Genomic DNA, 12,691 nt, shown 5'->3' with positions numbered 1-12,691 from the left:
AAATTTGGAGAAAAAAAAAAAGCAATTGAATATTTCATTTTGTTTTTGTTAGGGCCTGTTCACATCACCGTTGCCCTCCCATTGAGGGGTTAATCAGAGGTTTCTATCGGGTTAACCCCTCAACGGAAAGGCAAACGGAAACCTCAGATTCCGTTTACCTCACCATTGAACTCATTGGTGACAAATCAAGCTAATGGTTTCCGTTGGTCACCATTGTGACAGGGTTTCGTTGTTCTTGACGGAAACCAATAGAGCAGTCGACTGCGCTATTGGTTCAGTCAAGAACAACGGAACGCTGTCACAATGGAGACCAACGGAAACCTTTAGCTAGGTTTCCGTCACCATTTAGTTGGATGGGGAGGGAAACGGAAGCTGAGGTTTCCGTTTGCCTTTCCGTTGAGGGTTTAACCCGATTAACTATTTACTTTTAAGGCTAAATAACCTATTAAATTAAATTAATTTTGTAGATACCTAATATTTAAAGTTTTTTTATTTTTATGTAATGTGTAGGCAATAAAATATATTTTATGCATAATAATGACTTTTAAAAAAAAATAAAAAAAAATGTTTATCTTTCTGTTACATTTTTCTTTAATCCCATGAAGGGATAATTTTATTTCCAACGTTATTTTTTTTACTTATAATGTATTAGCATACTCTTGTATGTTTATACATTACACTGTGTCACTATGACACAGGCTGATATTAGGGCAGCACATACATAACATAGTAGGCCCAAAAGTAGGGATATTGAGCAGATAACCCTAGAAAGGACACCAAGGTCAACTGCAGAGAGATTCTCAGTATTCAATGAGGGGATTCTCCTACGATCATGCCTCAGTCACGAACCGCGGCAATCAAAGGGTTAAACAGCTGGGGTTAGATTTTTTTCTGTGTTCAGGAGGCTGCTCTAAGTTCAGGAGCTATTAATTGCAGCTCCTGCTTAGAGGATGAACGCTCATTGTAGTGCTCATCAGCCTTTTCTATAGTGACCCCAAAAGACGTTGCTGTACACTGGGGACCTGAACCGCCTGCTGCTAAAAACAGTGGGTGGTCGGGAAGGGGTTAAAGGGATTAACCATAAATGTCTGATAGATGCGGTCCCAGCTCTGGCACCCGCACCTATATAAAAAACAGGGGTCTCCCAACCCCCGTTTCACCTAGTGCAGCAGCCGCTGGCCGCAGAATCCAGACTGGGACTAATGGAGAGAGGGTCACGCAAAGCTCTCTCCGTTCTGTTCAATGAGCGTTCCGAAAACAGATGAGCAAGCGTTTTCATAAGGCCGGATTCACACGAGCGTGTGCGTTTTGCGCACGCAAAAAGCGCTGCGTTTTGCGTGCGCAAAAGGCACTTAACAGCTCCGTGTGTCATCATCATATGGTGCGCGACTGCTTGCTTTTCGCGCAGCCGACGTCATGATGACACTCTATTTGTATGTTTGTAAACAGAAAAGCACGTGGTGCTTTTCTGTTTTCATTCATGCTTTTGACTGCTGTTGCTCGAATCATGCGCGTCCCATGGAAGTGCTTCCGTGTGCCATGCGCGGTTTTCATGCACCCATTGACTTCAATGGGTGCGTGATGCACAAAAGACGCACATAGAATGGACATGTCGTGAGTTTTACGCAGCGGACTCACACTGCGTAAAAATCACGGACTGTCTGCACGGCCCCATAGACTAATATAGGTCCGTGCGAAGCGCGTGAAAATCATGCGCGTTGCACGGACGTATATCACGTTCGTCTGAGTAAGCCCTAACTCCAATTGAAAAGAATTGAGGGAGCAGCGTGCACGTACGACCTTCTCTCCCCTAGTCCCCATCTTGGTTCTGCGGCCAGGCGAAATAGGTTGGGGGACACGTGTTCTCTTTATAGGAGTGCTTCCCAGAGATGAGACCCGCATCTATCAGACATTTATGAGAAATCCTGTGGATATGCCATACATGTCTAAGATGGGGAAACCCCTTTAAATGTGTAAATCCTTTAACCCGTTAGTGACCGCCCCATAGTGTTTTTACAGCGGCCACTAATGGACTTTATTCTGATGCATATGCCTTTTTACAGCGCTGCATCGGAATAAATAAACAGAGCAGGGAGCCGTTAAATGTCCCTGCTCTCAGCTACCAGAGGTAGCTGAGGGCTGGGGACGTCCCTGCTCTAACGAGTGAGATCGATATCAGTATAGATCTCACCCGTTTAACCCCTCAGATGTGGCGCTCAGTAGCAAGCGCCGCATATGAGTTGTTTTGGAGAGAAGGAGGGAGCTCCCTCTCTCTCCCAATGACACCCGGCGATAAAAGTTTAATAAAAAAACGTTTAATAAAAAGTAAAAAAAAAGAAAAACCCACTTTTTCCCATTACAAATTGCTTTATTATGAAAAAACAAAAGAAAGTTAAAAAGTTACATATATTTGGTATCGCCGCGTCCGTAACGACCCCAACTATGAAGTTATTACATCATTTAACCCGAATGGTGAATGTCGTAAGAAATAAAATAAAAAGCAATGCAAAAATCGCTGTTTTCTTTGAATCCAGCCTTAAATGAAATGTGATAAAAAGTGATCAAAAAGTCGCATCTACTCCAAAATAGTACCGATAAAAACTACAAGCCCACATACAACTGCATCGGCGAAAAAATAAAAAAGTTATGACTCTTCAAATATGGAGACACAAAAACAAGTAGTTTAGAAAAAAATGTTTTTTACTGTGTAAAAGTAGTAAAACATACAAAATCTATATAAATTTGGTATCGTTGCAATCGCAACAACCCGCTGAATAAAGTTATTGTGTTATTTATACCACGCGGTAAATGGCGTAAATTTAGGACGCAAAAAAGTGTGGCAAAATTGCAGGTTTTTTTCTATTCCCCCCCAAAAAAAGTTAATCAATAAATTCTATGTACTCCAAAATAGTGCTATTAAAAATTACAACTTGTCCCGCAAAAAAACAAGACCTTATACAGCTATGTCGACACAAAAATAAAAAAGTTATAGCTCTTTCAATGAGACGATGGAAAAACGTAAACAATAGCTTGGTCATTAAGGGTATGTTCACACGGCCAAATTTCAGACGTATACGAGGCGTATTTTGCCTCGTTTTACGTCTGGAAATACGTCTCAAATACGTCGTCAAACATCTGCCCATTACTTTCTATAGGTATAACGCTGTATTGTCCACACGACGCGTCATTTTACGCGTCGTACGGCAATTACGACGCGTAAAATTACGCCTCGTAAAAAGAAGTGCAGGACACTTCTTTGGACGTTTTTGGAGCTGTTTTCTCATAGACTCCAATGAAAACAGCTCCAAAAACGGACGTAAAAAACGCCGCGAAAAATGCGAGTTGGTCAAAAAACGTCTGAAAAGCAGGGTCTGTTTTCCCTTGAAAACAGCTCTGGATTTTCAGACGTTTTTGTTGACTACGTGTGAACATACCCTAAAGGGAATGTGTTGCCAGCAAAACATGATTTTTTTTTTTTTAGTTAAACAATTAGTGTATAGGTGATTAAACATTGTTCTAATTTTTTTTTTTTTTTTCACGAGTCAGGAAATATTATAAATTGGATTCAATTGGATTCTAATTTATAATATTTCCCATTGCTGGTCACTAGGTGGAGCCATTCCCAAAATTGCAGCATTGCATGTGGTAAAGCAACCACATTGCTTTATGCTGCAAAATTGGGTAAAAAGCCCTCGCTCTAGTGAGCTCTCAGCATCCCCCCCTCCTTTATCCTGGCTAGTGCCGGGATAAACGATGGGATTGAACGGTCTAACCTCCTACGCTGTGTGTCGCAATTTTTTGAGCTAACACACAGTGTAGTAGGTTTACATACAGTAGTAAACACACACAAACACGAACATACATAGAAATCTCTTACCTGCTCCTGCCGTCGCGGCTCCCTCCGGCCCGTCTGCTCCGTCTGCTGCCGCTGGTCCAAGTGCACAAGTCCGGAAGCCGCGACCGGAAGTAGTAATCTTACTGTCCGGCCGCGACTTCCGGTCCACAGGAAAATGGCGCCGGACGGCGCGCATTTCAAATTGGACTGTGTGGGAGCGACGCATGCGCCGTTCCCACACAGACGGCGTACACAGAACTGGATGGAACGGGCCCCATTCGCAGTCCCTATGGGACTGGAGCTGCCGTATTCCATGTCTGTATGTGTCGTTAATCGACACATACAGAAATGGAAAAAAAAAATGGCAGCCCCCATAGGGAAGAAAAAGTGTCAAAATAAGAAAAAGTAACACACAAACACACAAATTAATCCAAACGTTTTTAATAAAGCACTAACATCTTTAACATATTAAAAAAAAAATTGTGGTAACACTGTTCCTTTAAGGTCTAAAATAAGCTGGACACTAAGGGGTTAAAACTCAGGCGTCAACATTCTGGAGTTCTAGGGTGTTGTTTTTTTTTTTTACGAATAGTCCAATTATTTAGTAGATGAGGTTTATAACATTGATGAAAGAAGCAAAAAAAATCAACCTAATGTTTTACTGAATTTTAAACCTAGTTGGTGTTATGATTTTTTTCAATTTAACAAAGCTATTGTATCTGAAATAAAAAAATATGAAGAATATGATGTATTTTCTTTTGCCATTCAGCTTCTTCGCTAATGTTCCTGGATTCATGTAGTTTTGATTCAGAAGACATCTGTGCAATGCTGCAGTCTACAGATGACAATGCCGACTGGCAGCTTCTTATGACGGTATCAGGAGGACCAAGCACAGACCATACATATCTGGATAAAGCAATCAGTAATTGTTCTAATAACTTTATATTCCACAGGGGGCAGACACAGCAGAGGGCTCCTGTGCAAGAACACTGTATGGACACCTTGCTCTCCAATAGCTCATCATAGAGCTCCCTCTTTATGTTTCTATCACAATTCTCTAGTAATTATGAGCCAAGAAATTCATTAGTTACTTGTAATTTAATAGACAGTAGGAAACGGCTGGGTGCTTTTAAGGTGGGCCCTATTATTAACTGGTCCCCAGTACAAATGCGCAGGTTGCTCATATGGTATGTCTACCCCTGATATTCCATATCAATCACTGATGTTCTATTTATTAAATCTCTGCGTGACCATTGGCCTTTTCTGTGATGAAAGTGATGAAAATAATTGTGAATATGGGAAGCGAGAGCAAACGCAACATTTTTATGTATATGTAAATAAAAAATGCTGCATTGAATAAAATTTTTAATCTATGCAATTTTAGCTATCTAAGTCAATATCACGTGTTTCCAATAATTTAGTAGTAGAGGATATGACCGTTATACAATACATCCATTTGAAGCAAATTTTGAGACATTTAATTATACAGTGATCCTCCAGGTTAAAATTGACCTCAGACTACAATATTTCCATCTTCCAAATCTTCCAAAAAGTCAACCCACAAAAAAAATAAAAATTAAAGAAAAACAAGCAGACAACTAATACATATGAAGCGAGACTATCCAAAAATGGCAGATTTTGGTCATTTCGGCTGACCGTCCTTTAAAAAAATTATGCAAATGATCGAAAAGGTGATTAACCAGGTTGGAAAGTTGCATCCGTGTACAGCCTACACTACATCTTTATGGAATGAACAGCCAAATTCAGCTGATCATTTGCCACTTTGCGCTAGTCCCAGGGAGTCGTTTGTTTTTTAAAACAGACTCAATGATCGGCCAATTTAGTATCTTCTATTGCTGGTGGGTTTGTTTGTACAAATGATCTCATGGACGATTGATCGGTTTAAGATGTGCTGGAAGCTGGTGAAACGCTTTTAGGGTCTAGTACAGTGCACACGGTACTGTAAAGTAATAATAAAATGGGTCCATCCTTACCTAGTGTCCTAAGGAAGCAGTTTGTCACTTTGTTCTAGTTCCATAGCGTATAGTCTCAAGTAATATTATATTCTAGTTACAATGGTCATCCGGAAATTATTTTATATTGTAGCTTTTGGGAGCACTGTATTAAAACATTAAAGGGGTTGTCCCACGAATAAATATTACATTTCTCTGTTAGGTCACACAAAACCAAACAATTTTTGTAATTGGAATCATTTAAAAAAAATGATCCTGATTGTAGATATTGCTGTTACACACTTGTAGGCGCCCCCTAGTGTTCTTTTGATTCCCTCTCAAAACAGCCACCTAATGTGTCCATTGCCAGTAGTCACACATGATCAGTAGCATAGTCCAACCGCCATGATTCTCTTATACACAGGCGGCGGAATGAGTTATGTCAGCCAATCGGAATAGGTGCACTAGCAGCGCCTTCCTTTCACTGGAACCGAACACATTAGGTGGACATTCTGAGAAGGAAATTAAAAGAACAGCAGAGCGCGCCATCACAAAGATGGAACCGCAATATCTGGGCACAGGAGTAATTTTTACAATAATAACAATTTACATTTGTTTTTATTTTCATGTGATTTAAAAGATAAATGTCATATTTAATAATAGGAGAACGTCTTTAAAAGTTCCAAATAAATACCAATTACTCTAATTATTCAACAAGCAGGAGTGGTGCAGCTAATGGAGAAGAGTATCATCAGTACAATCAAATTTTAAGTTTCAAGTTCACCATAGATCTATTATATTTCTTTGCAGATCCGGCAGGGGGGGGGGGGGGTCGTAGACATATAGAGCCCACCAAAATTAGTTGGATCTGCCAACAAATATGTCATGTCTACGGTATTAGTATCAGCTTAACCCTAGAAAAAAAAATATTGTAAAGTTCTTCATCTTTCTTCCGTTTGAACAGATACTGGCTATTTTATGCACTTCAGCACCAGCACAGGCTCCACTGGGGATGCAGCTGTACTTATAAGCAGACTTTTCTTTCCTGTGAGAGGATATCAGTGCCTAGAGTTCTTTTACTATCACAGTGGCAACGAGAATGATGAACTAAGTATCTGGATTATAGAATACACAGATGACTCTTCCGTTGGCACTCAGAAATTAATCAGCACTATACAGGGTGAGTACTACAGAAATTTCATTATACTCCCATTATTGTACATTTTATAAATCTGTGCCATTCAAAAATTCAAATTTTACAATCATTTTGATGATACTAACAACAGAAACAACCGTAAATGTATATTATATTGTAATTACCAATGCGCAGGTACCCCTTACATAATAATTTTTTACCAAAATTCCAGATAGCCAAGCAAGGACACTTCAATTAAATGGTCACCCTTCAATCCCATTTTTTTTTTTAGCTAAATAGTTAAAAAAAAAATTTGCTGAGTAATGTCTAAATATAAATTAATATTGCTTTGAGCTCTGTTTTTTTGATACAGAGTACCAAGATCCCTACAAAGACAGAGATAAACACTGGTGGATGTTTGCAGCAGCCACTAGAGGGAGCTCAAGAGCAAACTGCATACTGTTTATATATTGAGTAAAATAATAAACCAGTATGCAATAAGTTCCGGAGCTTCCAATAATGGTTATAATTTAACTTGTTGTCTAAGCAGGGGATTTGGAGTCCTGTATAAAAAAAAAACCTCTAATCCCTAAAATATATCTTAAGAAATTAATCACAACAGAATGCTAAACCTAAAACTTGGTGTTAAATAGTAGATATTCACTTTAAAGCACTAATAAACGTTTACATATTATTCAGTAATATAACATTTACTGGTACAGTGTCTGGGGACCCTCATCAGTAGGAGGAACCACAGTCCACCACTTGGGATGTACAGCACTAGGTAAACTTCAAGTGCAGAGCTTGCCCTTAAATTTGCATGTTCCACTGATGAGCATGTCTGCAGTGAACTAGATGAGGACAGTCTTATTGTCTGTTAACCACTCAACAAATGCACATCCAATTTGTCATCTCATTGTACTTTTAGCTGATACCACTATAAAAATTTCTGACCATGAACAGTGAAAGATCACCAGATGCAGCAGGCAGAAGGGGACCAATTTTCTAATGTCGGAATGCCTATTGATCAATCTGATATATCATAAACATCAGGTTATGACTGACGGGCTGACCAAAATATGACCATATTTTTTAAGTGTTTGCATACCTCCCAAATTTTGAATTCGGAAAAGAGGGACATTTTAAGCCACGCCCCCAACCACGCCCAATATCTCACATAAACACATCAAATCACGGCCAGATCCTTCTGCAAATAACACACGCACATTCTCACTGCAGATCTTTAGACTGTCTGGATATTACAGATATTATGGATCAGGTTATATCGTCTTTATGTTACTTTTCCTAACATTCCTTGGGTATAACATTTGCTCATCACGGCGGCAGCAGCTGCAGGACAAACCACAAGGCTGAGAACAATGAAAGCCAAGAGGGAGACCCTGTGGTTGATGACTTTTCAATTGACAGGTAGCAGAGTTACATGATGATGATTTTTTTTTTGTCCAGTTGTGTAACTCTGCTACCGGTCAATGGAAAAATCATCCACCAGAGCCCCCTGTACATATCTAGATAGCTCCAGATACAGCCCCCCCTGTAGATAGCTCCAGATACAGCCGCTCTGTAGATAGCTTCAGACACAGCCCCCTGTACATAGCGCCAGATACAGCCCCCCTGTAGATAATGCCACACACAGCCCCCCTGTAGATAGCACGACACACAGCCCCCCTGTACATAGCGCCACATACAGCCCCCTGTAGATAGCTCCAGACACAGCCCCCCTGTACATAGCGCCAAATACAGCCCCCCTGTACATAGCTCCAGACACAGCCCCCCTGTACATAGCGCCAGATACAGCCCCCCTGTAGATTGCTCCACACACAGCCCCCATGTACATAGCGCCAGACACAGCCCCCCTGTACATAGCACCAGATACAGCCCCCCTGTAGATAGCTCCACACACAGCCCCCCTGTAGATAGCTCCACACACAGCCCCCTGTAGATAGCGCCAGACACAGCCCCCCTGTACATAGCGCCAGATACAGCCCCCTGTAGATAGCTCCAGATACAGCCCCCCTGTGCATAGCGCCAGATACAGCCCCACCTGTAGATAGCTCCAGACACAGCCTCCCTGTACATAGCTCCAGACACAGCCTCCCTGTACATAGCGCCAGATACAGCCCCCCTGTACATAGCGCCAGATACAGCCCCCCTGTACATAGCGCCAGATACAGCCCCCCTGTAGATAGTGCCACACACAGTCCCCCTGTAGATAGCGCCACACACAGCCCCCCTGTAGATAACGCCACACACAGCCCCCCTGTAGACTGCTCCAGACACAGCCCCCCTGTAGATAGCGCCACACACAGCTCCCCTGTAGATAACGCCACACACAGCCCCCCTGTAGACTGCTCCAGACACAGCCCCCCTGTAGATTGCTCCACACACAGTCCCCTGTAGATTGCTCCACACACAGCCCCACTGTAGATAGCTCCAGACACAGCCCCCCTGTAGATAGCTCCACATACAGCCCCCCTGTAGATAGCTTCACACACAGTCCACTGTAGATAGCTCCACACACAGCCCCCCTGTAGATAGCTCCACACACAGCCCCCCTGTAGATAGCTCCTGATACAGCCCCCCTGTAGATATCTCCACACACAGCCTCCCAGTAGATAGCTTCACACACAGCCCCCCTGTAGGTAGCACAACACAACCCCCTTATACTTTGTGTCACATTGCCGCCAGAGCGGAGAGCGGTAGAGGTAGTCGGCCCTACTGCTGCCACTCTCCGCTCTGCTTTGACGTCACTTACCGTCAGAAGAAGGCAGGAGTCTTGCAGCGGCGTACTCACTGGTGTCGATGCCGGCCCGGGAGTGGACCACTCCCGGGTCAGCATCGATCCCAGTGAGAACACCGCTGCAAGACTCCTGCCTTCTTCTGATCGCTGCTGCAGTCAGCAGCGATCAGCTGTTTTGATGCAGTACCCAGCGTGACATTTTGCAGACCGCCCGGGACGGTGGGACAGCGGTGAGAAACCGGGACTGTCCCCCGGATCCGGGACGGTTGGGAGGCATGTATTTGGTTATTTGCATAAAAGAATGTGGCCGAAAAATGGACATGAATAAGGAAAAACACTTAAAATTGACTGTATTCTTTGTCTATGGCCAACTTAAAGGCATTATTTATGACTTTTAACCCCTTCCTGACATCTGCTGTATATATAGGTTTTTTCCAATTCCACCGCATAATTTTTTTTCCCAGTTTCCCACTACATTATATGGTACCAGGGGCGAAGCTAAAGGCTCATGGGCCCTGGTGCAAGAATTCAGCTTGGGCCCCCCTACCCCTCCCCAACACCACAAGACCCCTGCCGTGCCTATGGCCAGATGCCTTGCCCAACAGCCCCCCAGTATACTTCCCCCCCATAGCCGCCCCCACACATGATAATGCCCCCCGTAGCTGCCCCATACAGTATAATGCTCCCCTTAGCTGCCCCCATACAGTATAATGCTCCCCATAACTGCGCCTATACAGTATAATTCTCCCCGTAGCTGCCCCCACACACAGTATAATGCCCCAATACAGTATAATGCCCCCCATAGCAGAACCCATACAGTATAATGCCCCTCATAAATTCCCCCATACAGTATAATGCCCCATAGCAGCCCCATACAGTATAATGCCCTTTTTAGCTGCCCCACACAGTATAATGCCCCCATACAGTATAATGCCCCCTTTAGATGCCCCCACACAGTATAAAGCCCTCATAGCTGTCCCCCTACAGTGTAATGCCCCCATAGCTGCCACCATATCAGCCCCCCGACAGTATAATGCCCCCATACGGTATAATGTCCCTCATAGCTGCCACCATATTAGCCTCCCATAAAGTAATTCCCCTCATAGCTGCCACCATATCAGCCCCCTCCTTATACAGTATAATTCCTCCATATGTGCATAATAGAAAAATAATAAAGTTACTTACCTATCCCCGTTCCCACAACGGGTGGAGGAGATCCTTCTGCTTTTTTGCCCTGTGTTATGAGTGACTCGGCGCAGACAGGCATGATTACGTCACTAAATCACGCCTGCCTGCGCCGAGCCGCTAATAGCGCTCACGGCAGTGATTGCCGGAGGAAGGAGCCGTCAGCTCCTTGCTCCAGGATTAAATTCAACTGGATCTGCGTCCTGAGGACGCAAATACAGTTGGAAGCAGGACCTTGGTGAGTGGTTCGCGACCCCACAGAGGTCTTCACACGACCCCCCAGGGTGAGTGTGACCCACAGTTTGTAATGTATTGTGTCGTGCAGTTTGTGTTTGCGATGGAGAGAGGAGAGGGGGGCCTGTAATTTAAAGCCCCCCTCTCCACTCTCCACCGCAAACATAGACAGTACAATACAACAGACAGTACAATACAATACAATACAACACACATACATTACGGGCCCCCTCTGCAGCTCACCTGCAGTCTTCCATGCTCTTCCGCATCGGCTCTTCCACAGTGGCTGGAACGCCCCCTCTCGTAACGTCACGGTCACATGTTACACTGAGTGTACCATGTGACTGTGACGTCTAAACAAACCATGCCCGTAACCAGGAAGTGCCAGCATCACGGCACATACAAACTTTGTATTAGCGCGCTGCGTGGCAACAGGGGCCCTGCGAGTTAACCTGCAAGGTGCTCCTAATTCCGCTACGCCAAGTCATGACTTTATATCTCCTGCGCCTTCCAGGCCTCTACCTGAGAGCATATTGGAAAGAAATACTGAAACATTTTGTTAATGCTGCCGGATCCTGTATCCCAGATCTCTGGAAATCTACCTCCCCATTTTTGGCCCACTGGGTTCGTAAGGTAGATGATATAAAGAGAATGGAGGAGATCACTACATTGCAACATGACACATATACTTCTTACTCAACTTCATGGGCACCATTAATTTTATTGTGGGCCCGGTCGCAACTGCGACCGCTGCGACCCCTATAGCTATGCCAATGTATGGTACAATAAATTGTGCCGTAAAAATCTCCAACTCATCCTGCAAAAAACAAGCCCTAATACGGCAATATTGATGCAAAAATAAAAAAGTTATGTGTTTTGGAATGTGGGGAGAAAAAAACGAAAGTGAAGATCCAAACAATGACTGTGGCGGGAAACAGTTAAAAATTTGCGGCAGGACAGAAAATGGTATAAAGTAATAAACTAGCAGATACTCATCACCTAAAGTGCACACCACTCCAGAACTGAGGCCTCGTTCTCCGCCGCTCTGGTTCCAGAAACTCCTGCAGAGTTCACACGCTGTTCACTACCGCTGCAGTGATTCCCTGGCAACAGCGGTGATGCTGCAATGAACAGCACATGACCGCCTCATGTGACTGATGAAAGGCATGTGACCGCTGCAGGAGCTTCCGGGACGGGAGCAGCGGAGAATGGGACCTCAGCGATGGAACAAGGGGTATCTTAAGTGGTAAGTGTTTACTAGTTTATTACTTTATACCATTCCCTGCCCTGCTGCAGCACTGGATAACCCCTTTAATCCCTTCCTGCAAAATCACGTACAGTTACGTTATGGACACTAGTGTGTTAGCGCATTCCCACGAAACTATACGTGATGGTGATGGAGCTAGCTCAGTAGCTGAGCCAGCGCCATCACCACCGGGTGCCAGCTGTATGTTACTACTGGCACCCTGATGTAGCGGCCAGGACCGGCGCCTCCGATCCGGCCGATTAACCCCTTAGATGCTGCTTTCAATAGAGATCACAGCATGTGAGGGGTTTTTAGCCACCGGCACGCCAGCAACGTGATCGCTGGG

General features: G+C 43.8%; 1 pseudogene; it reads left to right on the top strand.

Moving 5' to 3' along the window:
• LOC142652477 (meprin A subunit beta-like) overlaps window positions 1-12,691 on the top strand; it is an 85,584-nt pseudogene that overhangs the window by 35,408 nt on the left and 37,485 nt on the right.

Source organism: Rhinoderma darwinii, chromosome 5, assembly GCF_050947455.1.
Source record: "Rhinoderma darwinii isolate aRhiDar2 chromosome 5, aRhiDar2.hap1, whole genome shotgun sequence".
Classification (NCBI taxonomy): Eukaryota; Metazoa; Chordata; class Amphibia; order Anura; family Rhinodermatidae; genus Rhinoderma; species Rhinoderma darwinii.
This window is presented reverse-complemented; position numbering and strand designations above follow the sequence as displayed.